This window comes from Uranotaenia lowii, chromosome 2, assembly GCF_029784155.1.
Source record: "Uranotaenia lowii strain MFRU-FL chromosome 2, ASM2978415v1, whole genome shotgun sequence".
Taxonomy (NCBI): Eukaryota; Metazoa; Arthropoda; class Insecta; order Diptera; family Culicidae; genus Uranotaenia; species Uranotaenia lowii.
In genome coordinates, this window is record NC_073692.1 from 402,660,667 (window position 1) to 402,676,176 (window position 15,510).

General features: G+C 27.4%; 1 protein-coding gene across 8 annotated transcripts in view; it reads right to left on the minus strand.

Annotated features, from left to right (window-relative positions):
- The window catches only part of LOC129744475 (msx2-interacting protein-like), a 523,727-nt gene that overhangs the window by 353,278 nt on the left and 154,939 nt on the right, over nt 1-15,510 (minus strand). The window lies entirely within an intron of this gene.

The following is a 15,510-nucleotide window of genomic DNA, read 5'->3' on the forward strand; positions in this document are numbered from 1 at the left end:
GGTGTTGGGTGAACGTTTTTCATAGGGTACTCAACCAGTTGTTGGCAATTAGCTCTTCCTACATAACTTTAAAGCAAAATCCTTTTCTCTTGCATCCAACTTTGTCAACATTGGACTTAAATATAGAAAAAAAAATCCAAAACGAAGTTGTTTGCAAATCATAAGTCGATTGTAAATATTGACCGATTTCTTACGCTTTCGCCAAGGGGGATTTTATACTTCGTTGTTTTTCCCTCTCTTTTTTCCAACTTCATCAATGTTGGCTCCAGTGCCTGACGTTACGGTTACACTTTCCTGAACCAGATGTGTTTGCCGAATGGATTAAATTCGGTTTGGTGAACTGTGTTGATGATGGCTAAAGTAAGGGCACTAGCCCTGGCTGGGTAGTTTCTTTTTGTTTGCAATCTTTGTTTTCCGGAGTGCCTGTTGCAGTTTTGCTCATGTACTACCAACTCTTGCTGCATCTGGAAAGATTAGATGCGGCTAAGTTGAAGTAGCTCTGTTAGAGCTTTTCGGTCAATATGGATGAATGGGAGATTTTCGAGTGTTGGCTGAGTAATTTAAAAAGTTTCCTGATTTTTTTCTATAAGAGGACCTATAACTAGAACATCGGTTAAAGGTCCTCTTATAGAAAAAAAAATCAGGAAACAGGAAACAGGAAACAGTCGGAGAAGACCCAAATTTCGACCATAGCAACCATTTTTGGAACAAATTTTGACAATTTTGACAATTTTGACAATTTTGACAATTTTGACAATTTTGACAATTTTGACAATTTTGACAATTTTGACAATTTTGACAATTTTGACAATTTTGACAATTTTGACAATTTTGACAATTTTGACAATTTTGACAATTTTGACAATTTTGACAATTTTGACAATTTTGACAATTTTGACAATTTTGACAATTTTGACAATTTTGACAATTTTGACAATTTTGACAATTTTGACAATTTTGACAATTTTGACAATTTTGACAATTTTGACAATTTTGACAATTTTGACAATTTTGACAATTTTGACAATTTTGACAATTTTAACAATTTTGACAATTTTGACAATTTTGACAATTTTGACAATTTTGACAATTTTGACAATTTTGACAATTTTGACAATTTTGACAATTTTGACAATTTTGACAATTTTGACAATTTTGACAATTTTGACAATTTTGACAATTTTGACAATTTTGACAATTTTGACAATTTTGACAATTTTTACAATTTTGACAATTTTAACAATTTTGACAATTTTGACAATTTTGACAATTTTGACAATTTTGACAATTTTGACAATTTTATCATTTTGACAATTTTGACAATTTTGATAATTTTGACTTTTTTGACAATTTTGACAATTTTGATTATTTTGACAATTTTGACAATTTTGACAATTTTGACAATTTTGACAATTTGACAATTTTGACAATTTTGACAATTTTGACAATTTTGACAATTTTGACAATTTTGACAATTTTGACAATTTTGACAATTTTGACAATTTTGACAATTTTGACAATTTTGACAATTTTGACAATTTTGACAATTTTGACAATTTTGACAATTTTGACAATTTTGACAATTTTGACAATTTTGACAATTTTGACAATTTTGACAATTTTGACAATTTTGACAATTTTGACAATTTTGACAATTTTGACAATTTTGACAATTTTGACAATTTTGACAATTTTGACAATTTTGACAATTTTGACAATTTTGACAATTTTGACAATTTTGACAATTTTGACAATTTTGACAATTTTGACAATTTTGACAATTTTGACAATTTTGACAATTTTGACAATTTTGACAATTGGACAATTTTGACAATTTTGACAATTTTGACAATTTTGACAATTTTGACAATTTCGATAATTTTGACAATTTTAACAATTTGACAATTTTGACAATTTTGACAATTTTAACAATTTTGACAATTTTAACAATTTTGACAATTTTGACAATTTTGACAATTTTGACAATTTTGACAATTTTGACAATTTTGACAATTTTGACAATTTTGACAATTTTGACAATTTTGACAATTTTGACAATTTTGACAATTTTGACAATTTTGACAATTTTGACAATTTTGACAATTTTGACAATTTTGACAATTTTGACAATTTTGACAATTTTGACAATTTTGACAACTTTGACAATTTTGACAATTTTGACAATTTTGACAATTTTGACAATTTTGACAATTTTGACAATTTTGACAATTTTGACAATTTTGACAATTTTGACAATTTTGACAATTTTGACAATTTTGACAATTTTGACAATTTTGACAATTTTGACAATTTTGACAATTTTGACAATTTTGACAATTTTGACAATTTTGACAATTTTGACAATTCTGACAATTTTGACAATTTTGACAATTTTGACAATTTTGACAATTTTGACAATTTTGACAATTTTGACAATTTTGACAATTTTGACAATTTTGACAATTTTGACAATTTTGACAATTTTGACAATTTTGACAATTTTGACAATTTTGACAATTTTGACAATTTTGACAATTTTGACAATTTTGACAATTTTGACAATTTTGACAATTTTGACAATTTTGACAATTGGACAATTTTGACAATTTTGACAATTTTGACAATTTTGACAATTTCGATAATTTTGACAATTTTAACAATTTGACAATTTTGACAATTTTGACAATTTTGACAATTTTGACAATTTTGACAATTTTGACAATTTTAACAATTTTGACAATTTTGACAATTTTGACAATTTTGACAATTTTGACAATTTTGACAATTTTGACAATTTTGACAATTTTGACAATTTGACAATTTTGACAATTTTGACAATTTTGACAATTTTGACAATTTTGACAATTTTGACAATTTTGACAATTTTGACAATTTTGACAATTTTGACAATTTTGACAATTTTGACAATTTTGACAATTTTGACAATTTTGACAATTTTGACAATTTTGACAATTTTGACAATTTTGACAATTTTGGCTATTTTGACAATTTTGACAATTTCGATAATTTTGACAATTTTAACAATTTGACAATTTTGACAATTTTGACAATTTTAACAATTTTGACAATTTTAACAATTTTGACAATTTTGACAATTTTGACAATTTTGACAATTTTGACAATTTTGACAATTTTGACAATTTTGACAATTTTGACAATTTTGACAATTTTGACAATTTTGACAATTTTGACAATTTTGACAATTTTGACAATTTTGACAATTTTGACAATTTTGACAATTTTGACAATTTTGACAATTTTGACAATTTTGACAATTTTGACAATTTTGACAATTTTGACAATTTTGACAATTTTGACAATTTTGACAATTTTGACAATTTTGACAATTTTGACAATTTTGACAATTTTGACAATTTTGACAATTTTGACAATTTTGACAATTTTGACAATTTTGACAATTTTGACAATTTTGACAATTTTGACAATTTTGACAATTTTGACAATTTTGACAATTTTGACAATTTTGACAATTTTGACAATTTTGACAATTTTGACAATTTTGACAATTTTGACAATTTTGACAATTTTGACAATTTTGACAATTTTGACAATTTTGACAATTTTGACAATTTTGACAATTTTGACAATTTTGACAATTTTGACAATTTTGACAATTTTGACAATTTTGACAATTTTGACAATTTTGACAATTTTGACAATTTTGACAATTTTGACAATTTTGACAATTTTGACAATTTTGACAATTTTGACAATTTTGACAATTTTGACAATTTTGACAATTTCGATAATTTTGACAATTTTCACAATTTGACAATTTTGACAATTTTGACAATTTTAACAATTTTGACAATTTTAACAATTTTGACAATTTTGACAATTTTGACAATTTTGACAATTTTGACAATTTTGACAATTTTGACAATTTTGACAATTTTGACAATTTTGACAATTTTGACAATTTTGTCAATTTTGACAATTTTGACAATTTTGACAATTTTGACAATTTTGAAAATTTTGACAATTTTGACAATTTTGACAATTTTGACAATTTTGACAATTTTGACAATTTTGACAATTTTGACAATTTTGACAATTTTGACAATTTTGACAATTTTGACAATTTTGACAATTTTGACAATTTTGACAATTTTGACAATTTTGACAATTTTGACAATTTTGACAATTTTGACAATTTTGACAATTTTGACAATTTTGACAATTTTGACAATTTTGACAATTTTAACAATTTTGACAATTTTGACAATTTTGACAATTTTGACAATTTTGACAATTTTGACAATTTTGACAATTTTGACAATTTTGACAATTTTGACAATTTTGACAATTTTGACAATTTTGACAATTTTGACAATTTTGACAATTTTGACAATTTTGACAATTTTGACAATTTTGAGAATTTTGACAATTTTGACAATTTTGACAATTTTGACAATTTTGACAATTTTGACAATTTTGACAATTTTGACAATTTTGACAATTTTGACAATTTTGACAATTTTGACAATTTTGACAATTTTGACAATTTTGACAATTTTGACAATTTTGACAATTTTGACAATTTTGACAATTTTGACAATTTTGACAATTTTGACAATTTTGACAATTTTGACAATTTTGACAATTTTGACAATTTTGACAATTTTGACAATTTTGACAATTTTGACAATTTTGACAATTTTGACAATTTTGACAATTTTGACAATTTTAACAATTTTGACAATTTTGACAATTTTGACAATTTTGACAATTTTGACAATTTTGACAATTTTGACAATTTTGACAATTTTGACAATTTTGACAATTTTGACAATTTTGACAATTTTGACAATTTTGACAATTTTGACAATTTTGACAATTTTGACAATTTTGACAATTTTGACAATTTTGACAATTTTGACAATTTTGACAATTTTGACAATTTTGACAATTTTAACAATTTTGACAATTTTGACAATTTTGACAATTTTGACAATTTTGACAATTTTGACAATTTTATCATTTTGACAATTTTGACAATTTTGATAATTTTGACTTTTTTGACAATTTTGACAATTTTGATTATTTTGACAATTTTGACAATTTTGACAATTTTGACAATTTTGACAATTTGACAATTTTGACAATTTTGACAATTTTGACAATTTTGACAATTTTGACAATTTTGACAATTTTGACAATTTTGACAATTTTGACAATTTTGACAATTTTGACAATTTTGACAATTTTGACAATTTTGACAATTTTGACAATTTTGACAATTTTGACAATTTTGACAATTTTGACAATTTTGACAATTTTGACAATTTTGACAATTTTGACAATTTTGACAATTTTGACAATTTTGACAATTTTGACAATTTTGACAATTTTGACAATTTTGACAATTTTGACAATTTTGACAATTTTGACAATTTTGACAATTTTGACAATTTTGACAATTTTGACAATTTTGACAATTTTGACAATTTTGACAATTTTGACAATTTTGACAATTTTGACAATTTTGACAATTGGACAATTTTGACAATTTTGACAATTTTGACAATTTTGACAATTTTGACAATTTCGATAATTTTGACAATTTTAACAATTTGACAATTTTGACAATTTTGACAATTTTAACAATTTTGACAATTTTAACAATTTTGACAATTTTGACAATTTTGACAATTTTGACAATTTTGACAATTTTGACAATTTTGACAATTTTGACAATTTTGACAATTTTGACAATTTTGACAATTTTGACAATTTTGACAATTTTGACAATTTTGACAATTTTGACAATTTTGGCAATTCTGACAATTTTGACAATTTTGACAATTTTGACAATTTTGACAATTTTGACAATTTTGACAATTTTGACAATTTTGACAATTTTGACAATTTTGACAATTTTGACAATTTTGACAATTTTGACAATTTTGACAATTTTGACAATTTTGACAATTTTGACAATTTTGACAATTTTGACAATTTTGACAATTTTGACAATTTTGACAATTTTGACAATTTTGACAATTTTGACAATTTTGACAATTGGACAATTTTGACAATTTTGACAATTTTGACAATTTCGATAATTTTGACAATTTTAACAATTTGACAATTTTGACAATTTTGACAATTTTGACAATTTTGACAATTTTAACAATTTTGACAATTTTGACAATTTTGACAATTTTGACAATTTTGACAATTTTGACAATTTTGACAATTTTGACAATTTTGACAATTTTGACAATTTTGACAATTTTGACAATTTTGACAATTTTGACAATTTTGACAATTTTGACAATTTTGACAATTTTGACAATTTTGACAATTTTGACAATTTTGACAATTGGACAATTTTGACAATTTTGACAATTTTGACAATTTTGACAATTTCGATAATTTTGACAATTTTAACAATTTGACAATTTTGACAATTTTGACAATTTTAAAAATTTTGACAATTTTAACAATTTTGACAATTTTGACAATTTTGACAATTTTGACAATTTTGATAATTTTGACAATTTTGACAATTTTGACAATTTTGACAATTTTGACAATTTTGACAATTTTGACAATTTTGACAATTTTGACAATTTTGACAATTTTGACAATTTTGACAATTTTGACAATTTTGACAATTTTGACAATTTTGACAATTTTGACAATTTTGACAATTTTGACAATTTTGACAATTTTGACAATTTTGACAATTTTGACAATTTTGACAATTTTGACAATTTTGACAATTTTGACAATTTTGACAATTTTGACAATTTTGACAATTTTGACAATTTTGACAATTTTGACAATTTTGACAATTTTGACAATTTTGACAATTTTGACAATTTTGACAATTTTGACAATTTTGACAATTTTGACAATTTTGACAATTTTGACAATTTTGACAATTTTGACAATTTTGACAATTTTGACAATTTTGACAATTTTGACAATTTTGACAATTTTGACAATTTTGACAATTTTGACAATTTTGACAATTTTGACAATTTTGACAATTTTGACAATTTTGACAATTGGACAATTTTGACAATTTTGACAATTTTGACAATTTTGACAATTTCGATAATTTTGACAATTTTAACAATTTGACAATTTTGACAATTTTGACAATTTTAACAATTTTGACAATTTTAACAATTTTGACAATTTTGACAATTTTGACAATTTTGACAATTTTGACAATTTTGACAATTTTGACAATTTTGACAATTTTGACAATTTTGACAATTTTGACAATTTTGACAATTTTGACAATTTTGACAATTTTGACAATTTTGAAAATTTTGACAATTTTGACAATTTTGACAATTTTGACAATTTTGACAATTTTGACAATTTTGACAATTTTGACAATTTTGACAATTTTGACAATTTTGACAATTTTGACAATTTTGACAATTTTGACAATTTTGACAATTTTGACAATTTTGACAATTTTGAAAATTTTGACAATTTTGACAATTTTGACAATTTTGACAATTTTGACAATTTTGACAATTTTGACAATTTTGACAATTTTGACAATTTTGACAATTTTGACAATTTTGACAATTTTGACAATTTTGACAATTTTGACAATTTTGACAATTTTGACAATTTTGACAATTTTGACAATTTTGACAATTTTGACAATTTTGACAATTTTGACAATTTTGACAATTTTGACAATTTTGACAATTTTGACAATTTTGACAATTTTGACAATTTTGACAATTTTGACAATTTTGACAATTTTGACAATTTTGACAATTTTGACAATTTTGACAATTTTGACAATTTTGACAATTTTGACAATTTTGACAATTTTGACAATTTGACAATTTTGACAATTTTGACAATTTTGACAATTTTGACAATTTTGACAATTTTGACAATTTTGACAATTTTGACAATTTTGACAATTTTGACAATTTTGACAATTTTGACAATTTTGACAATTTTGACAATTTTGACAATTTTGACAATTTTGACAATTTTGACAATTTTGACAATTTTGACAATTTTGACAATTTTGACAATTTTGACAATTTTGACAATTTTGACAATTTTGACAATTTTGACAATTTTGACAATTTTGACAATTTTGACAATTTTGACAATTTTGACAATTTTGACAATTTTGACAATTTTGACAATTTTGACAATTTTGACAATTTTGACTATTTTAGCAATTTTGACAATTTTGACAATTTTAAAAATTTTGACAATTTTGACAATTTAGAAAATTTTGACAATTTTGACAATTTTGACAATTTTGACAATTTTGACAATTTTGACAATTTTGACAATTTTGACAATTTTGACAATTTTGAAAATTTTAACAATTTTGACAACTTTGACAGTTTTGTCCAATTTTTTTAATTTTACATGGCAATTTTGGCTGCCAACCTTAGATTCTTCACTACTGAGCTGTTCTCTGCATTGAGTTAGCAATTTTTCAGCGAATTCAGCGCATCACATTTGAACTTGAAACGATTTAGAACCCCAACAAAAGAAAAACCACTTGATCCATTTTTCAATGTGCCAACATCAAAACATTTTCACATTGTTTCTGCTAATTAGCACAGTTCTTTTTCTCACACCACAAGCAAATCGGAAAATTTGACATAATGTTCCACCCCCAACAATCACTGCGAGTAATGACTCTGAGCTATACGTAGTCTTCTTGGCTTGTGCATAACTCAACAGCAACCAGCAGTCAGTCATCATAATAGAGGTAAGTAACGAATCCGGAGATTGAAGAGGTCATCTCCGGCAGCCAGCTTCTGGGGGTCATCGTGAATTTGAATTTGCCATTCAAGAGACGGATCAGCAAAAGCTAGGCAGGCAGCCGGACCGAAGATCGGGTCAGCTTGATTGAGAACGCGCGAACGTGAATTATGTGAAATCGAGGGGCGATGAGGGGGTAGTTTTTCGATTTAATTATTTTCGTCGTTTATTTTTTTTTCTCTCTTTCTCGGAGCAACGATTCGAGACTACGCAATTTAAATTGTGCAACTCAGCCTAATCTGTGATCGGATGGATCAAACGAATTCGGGTTGTTGTGATTACCTGCTCGATTGAACTAGTTTTTGGGGTTCGTCGTTATTCATTATTTTTAATTGATGGTGAGGAAATAGTGGGACGCCTGGTGATTTATGAACTTGCAGATTTAGTATCAGCTCTAGGGGTGGACATTTGATTGAAGTTTCCGATTATATAGATTGTTTTTTTTTTAATTTATGAATTTCTCACGACTCATGCTTAGAACAACATCATTTTGTTCTTTTTTTTAAACAAAATAGAATCATGGGTTACCTTTATTTTTTCAAAGATGAAGGGGTTTACCTGAAATGAAAAAAATAAATTATACATTAGTCGTATTACTTTTCTTAAATCCTGGTTGTACAATAGAATATCACAATTTCTTATTTTTTTGTTTGATTTGGCAAATACAGTGAAAAATTTTACCAAAATCCGGGATTTTTTCATAATATTCGGACAACCGGGCTGGACCGGAATTTTTCCAAATTGTGTACTTATCAATTATCCGGTAAAATCCGGATAAGACCAGGCAATATTGCAAGATTAATATAGATTTTATAGATATCTTTGTATATTTTCATGAGAAAAAAAATCTGGCAAAATATTAAAAGGTAGCTATTACTTAGCTATTTAATAATACTATAGTTATGCTATAGTTAAATTAAAACTGATGCTCTTTATATCTTGCCAGTTTTTAAGAAAATAAACGTTTGCGCATATAAACAAAGATCTCTTTTTTTTGCTTGTCCCGATAAAGCGATTTGCCCAAGAAACACATTTGTGGATGAACTTCGATGGGTTCTTGACTACGTCAGGATTACGTGTGAAAATTTTGCGAGTCATGCCACTCGATTCACAGGATAATCTCGGCTTGCGGCTTGCACGGGACATTTTACTAAAAAAAGCTGGACATAGCCGAAAAAAGCGGGACATTTGAAAGACTCTTTGTAAAAGCTTAATTGTAAAGCGAAACTTATATATTATATATTTAACTGCTTAACCTTCAGCCAAAGTTGTTCTGCGCACTGAGGTTATTCTACGCTGATTAATTTTGCTCAGTTCTTTTCATGTCTTCTATATAAGTTTGTATACAAGTTTTGTTTTCCCAGTTCTCGCAAATTAATACGTTATTTGAAATATTTCAAGCCCTACATGTAAACGACAGATTTGATATCGCGTAAAAAACTTTTTGTAATAACAAAAACTCCAAATATGTTTAAAAAATTTGAAAACTTCCATAATTTTATCCTTGCGCAAATGAGAATAAAAAGGCGAAATGAGAAATACCGGTGAAAAAGGAAGATCATTTGGAAGCAACTTAAACACTTTTCTTCACTTATTTTGAGAAAAATGCTTATTTCTCGTATGAAAGATTTTCTATTTTGAACCAATGAATTCAAATTGAGGCTAAAGTTTGATATTTTCTTGTGTAAGTCAGTAATCTATGTAAAAGTTTTCCAAGAAAAAAAGCGGGACATTTTGAGAAAAAAGCGGGACGGCGAAACATTCAACAAAAAAGCGGGACATGTTCCGCTTTTGCGGGACAGATGGCAACCCTATCGATAATCCCTTCTGACTGATCGATAAGTTTAAAAAAATGCACTTTGCTTAAGGTTATGTTGGGTGATTACTCTAAGGTTGCCTGAATTTATTTAGCACTTATCCCGGCAGGACAAATCCGGGTAACTTTATATAAAAACCTGGCAAAATTCGATCTCTTAATTGACCATTAAAAATCTGGGTAATATCTGGTCAAGATTTTTTTTAATTACTTGATAGCACTAATTGGAAATTATTGCACAATTTTGACTAGAGTGTGCTATCCCGGGATTTTCCGACCAGGAGCTCACGAGAATCATAAATAATCTGAAATTCTGGAATCCCGATATACGCTGAAAAATCCCGAAAATTTCCGAACCCTATAAATTAAGCTTAATTCCTAAAATTTTCCTGACCGAAATGGAGAATGTCGAGATTTGAGCTTTCTTTTGCTGCAACGGATTGCCTGAAATCAGCGATTCTGCTGATCCGATTTCCGTTGTGCTCAAGCTTAGGCTCATTATTCGGGGAACCGGGAAAACCTTCTTCGGGAAAACCTTCTTCGGGGAATCTTTTTAGGGAAGAAGAACCTCTTTCGGGGAAACCTTTCTCGGGAAAACCTAGTCGGGGAAAAATCTTCTTCGGGGAAAACATTCTTCAGAGAAACCTTCTTAGGGGAAAACCTTCTTCGGATGAAACCTTCTTTGGGGAAAACTTTCTTCAGGGAAACCTTCTTCGGGAAAATCTTCTTCGTGGAAACTACTTCGGGGAAAACCTTCTTCGGGGAAACTTGCTTCGGGGAACCTTCCTCGGGGAAAACCTACCACGGGGAAACCTTTTTCGGGAAACTTTCCTCAGGGATACCTTCTTCGTGGAAACCTTCCTCGGAAAACCGCTCAATGTTTTATTCGGAGAACCGGGAACCTTTTTCTGGAAAACCTTCTTCGGGGAAACCTTCCTCGGGGAAACCTTCGGGGAAAACCTTCTTGGGGGAACCTTTCTTCAAAAGTGGGTGATGTTACTCATACAAGCTTCGAATTTAGAGTAATTTACTGACATCTTGCATTTCATCCTGCAGCTTAGACGTTAACATTTTTTTTTTCTAAAAACTGGATAATTCATTGTTTTTGATAAAAACGTTTTTTTCGTTCGAAAACTTAGAATGAAGTTCGACATACAAATGTAAAACCAAATAACTCCAAAAGCGAAACGCTTCGAGTAGTATTGGAATGTTTACTTTTTTTTTGGAATACTCAGCATTTGGAGCTTTCGTTCCGCAAATTGTTGACAGTAGCAAAATAATTGGCAAAGAAATGAAATTTTTTAAAGCAAATGGATAGTTATCTAAAATTAACGAAATTTTATAGATAACCAGAAGTACAGCAAACCAACTTCTATCGACATTGAAACATCTTTTTCAATTATTTCAAATTGACGCAACAAGAAGCATAGGCACACAACACAACAGAATAAGAAGCAGTTAATTTTGTCGGTTAAAGAACCTACTTGTGCTTTTTTTTTTGAATCCATATTCTATTCTATTTCATAGTACCAACAATGATTAATTTAATGTGTTTCCATGAAAATATTGATTATTATTTTTTAACAGTGTTCTGCATGAAATTTGAAAGAAGTTAAAAAACATTTCAGTGAAATAGACAGGAAGCTGAAGCTGATTCATGAAAAAAAAAACGATTTAATTTGAAATATTTAATGAATTTTGTTTTGGATGTTGCTTATAAAAATATTCAAACATTAAAAAAGTTTGAAATATTTCACAATACAACTACCTAAAAGTTTTTAACTACCATAAAGCAAAAGTTTCGGTTACAGTAAAGTTTTGGAATCTTTTCTTTTAATTTTTTCAAGGATCCAAGGAATTCACAGCAAATTATTCTCCGAGTTCCCGATACCCGGGAATGTTGAAATTGCCGGGTAATTGATTTGAAACATGGAATGGCGAAAAAATGATAATTATTTTTTTCAAAATTCATAATCAGCATGTTGACAAAGGCCAGTCTCAATCAAAATTCATTTTGGGAACAGAAAAAAAACTTTGTTACATAAATTTAAGAAAAAAATCAATCCTAATTAAGATAAGAGCTGAAGATTCTGAAAACAAAGATAAATTTAAAATTGATTTGAGTTTCATAGATTCAATAAATATTTCTAAAATATGTGTTTAGAAACAGTGAAAAACATAAAAAAATAAATTGAAAAAAAAAACAGATAAATATTTAGGGAATAAAAATTCAAAATGAATCCAGTGAAAGCAACTAAAATAAGAAAAGAAAATCATTTCACTCAACAACCAGATTTGAAAAATGGAGTTAAATTTTTGAGAAGAAGTTTAGTCGATGTTTCAATCCTAAAATTCATTCGCTGCATTGAATAAACAAAACAAAATTCGAAGACTTAAACCAGAGGTGGAATTTATTGAAAGCTTATTTACACATCAGTTTTAACATTCTTTTAGGATTTTCGAACAAGTAAGAAACTGTTTAAACTGTTTTCAAATAAAGATGGTTTATTTTTATTCGAAGGTTGGAAAAATCACAATAAAAAAACAAGATGATTTTTGATTTTTCACCTTTTATAATGAGAAACTTATTGTCTTACACAGCTTAAATTTTAATTTTGAAAATGAGAAATCGGATTTTTTAAATCAATATTTTATATCTGTGAAGAAAAAGAACCATTATTTTATTTTTCATTTTTTTCTTTTTTTTATTTCATAGCGGCCCACCACACTCCCCCACACCAAGAAGCTCATTAGAGCCCCCTGGTAATGGACGCTAACTGTTCTTTGGTTATTTGGAACCCATTTCATCACAAAATGATTTAAAAATTGAATCTATTTAAAAATGACAAAAATGACAAAAATGACAAAAATGACAAAAATGACAAAAATGACAAAAATGACAAAAATGACAAAAATGACAAAAATGACAAAAATGACAAAAATGACAAAAATGACAAAAATGACAAAAATGACAAAAATGACAAAAATGACAAAAAGACAAAAATGACAAAAATGACAAAAATGACAAAAATGACAAAAATGACAAAAATGACAAAAATGACAAAAATGACAAAAATGACAAAAATGACAAAAATGACAAAAATGACAAAAATGACAAAAATGACAAAAATGACAAAAATGACAAAAATGACAAAAATGACAAAAATGACAAAAATGACAAAAATGACAAAAATGACAAAAATGACAAAAATGACAAAAATGACAAAAATGATAAAAATGACAAAAATGACAAAAATGACAAAAATGACAAAAATGACAAAAATGACAAAAATGACAAAAATGACAAAAATGACAAAAATGATGACAAAAATGACAAAAATGACAAAAATGACAAAAATGACAAAAATGACAAAAATGACAAAAATGACAAAAATGACAAAAATGACAAAAATGACAAAAATGACAAAAATGACAAAAATGACAAAAATGACAAAAATGACAAAAATGACAAAAATGACAAAAATGACAAAAATGACAAAAATGACAAAAATGACAAAAATGACAAAAATGACAAAAATGACAAAAATTATAGAAATTACAAAAATGGACACCTTTTACCTTGAATTGAGCCTTTGATAGAGAAATCCGCTCAAATTAAAACCTTACTTTAGAAAATGAACACTGTTTGTATCTCAATTTGAATTGCTTAAATCTTAAAAAAAATTGTTTTATCTGATTGTGGAAATGGATTGTTGATTTATTCAAATTAAATTGACTGATTTCGTCTCCATAAAATGTTTCATTCAAATTAAATGATCTCAATATTGACACTTTAATTTTGTCAAAGTATCACTGTGACTTGGATTTCTTATCACTCAATTCAATTTGTAGAAATTATAATTTGAATTTGAAAATATTATTTGGTGCAGAATCTCAATATCCTCATATCGCTCACTATTGAAAAAGATCCTGATTTGTGGGTGTTTGAAGAACCAATCCAGATTTATCCAATATTTAAGCAAAAAAAATCTTTACATTATATAAGTGCCATTATTTGGAAACGAAAGCAGATTTAATGTACCAATATGGTAAATCATTTGTGGCAGCCAATTGGTATATATAGTTTGTATATTCCAATTGCCCGTTTTTATCTGGAATGGACTGGGTATGTGCTTTAAAATTCGGGAAAGGTCGGTACGATCCTGTTACCCGGATTGTGTTTGATTATTGACATAATTGAATAAAAACCAACAAAAACCTCAAATTAAGATGAATAGTATTTTTTTGCGTCCAAAGCAGACACTTTTAGAAATAGTTTTATCTAAATTTATCAATTTTCAGGGATACTTAAATTATGTTTAAAATATTCTTGATTTTTATTGAATAACTCCTGAGTTTGGTCCAAATTTGTCCGAGTATTGGTTCTATTTCTTCCTAGTTGTGTTCGTGATATGATGCTGGGTGATTCTCTAAAAAAGTTTAGTTTGATGAAAACAACCTCAAAAAATTTTAGAGATATTTTTTCCCTGTCTTATGCGTACACGCCAGCAAGCGAAATGTCAAAAACACTTTAATTTCTTTTTCTTATTTCAAAATTTCGGAAACATATGCTTGGATTTTATCAGGTTTAAAAAGAGTAATTCGTATTCGTCCGGCTTGGATACGTAGGAGAAAAGTCTAAAAAGCTTATTGCACTTATACTTAGGTTGCCAGAACTTTTATGGCACGTATCCGGAGAGGACATTTGATTTCATATTTATCGACCAAAAATCCGAGCAAAATGCAGGCAAATTTAATAAATCTTGGCAAAATCCAAGCTTTTTTCAATGATATTTAGGCAACCGGGCCGAACTGGACTTTTTCCAAATTTTATATTCAACATCCGGACTAACCCGGATAAAACTGGGCTTTCTGGCAAC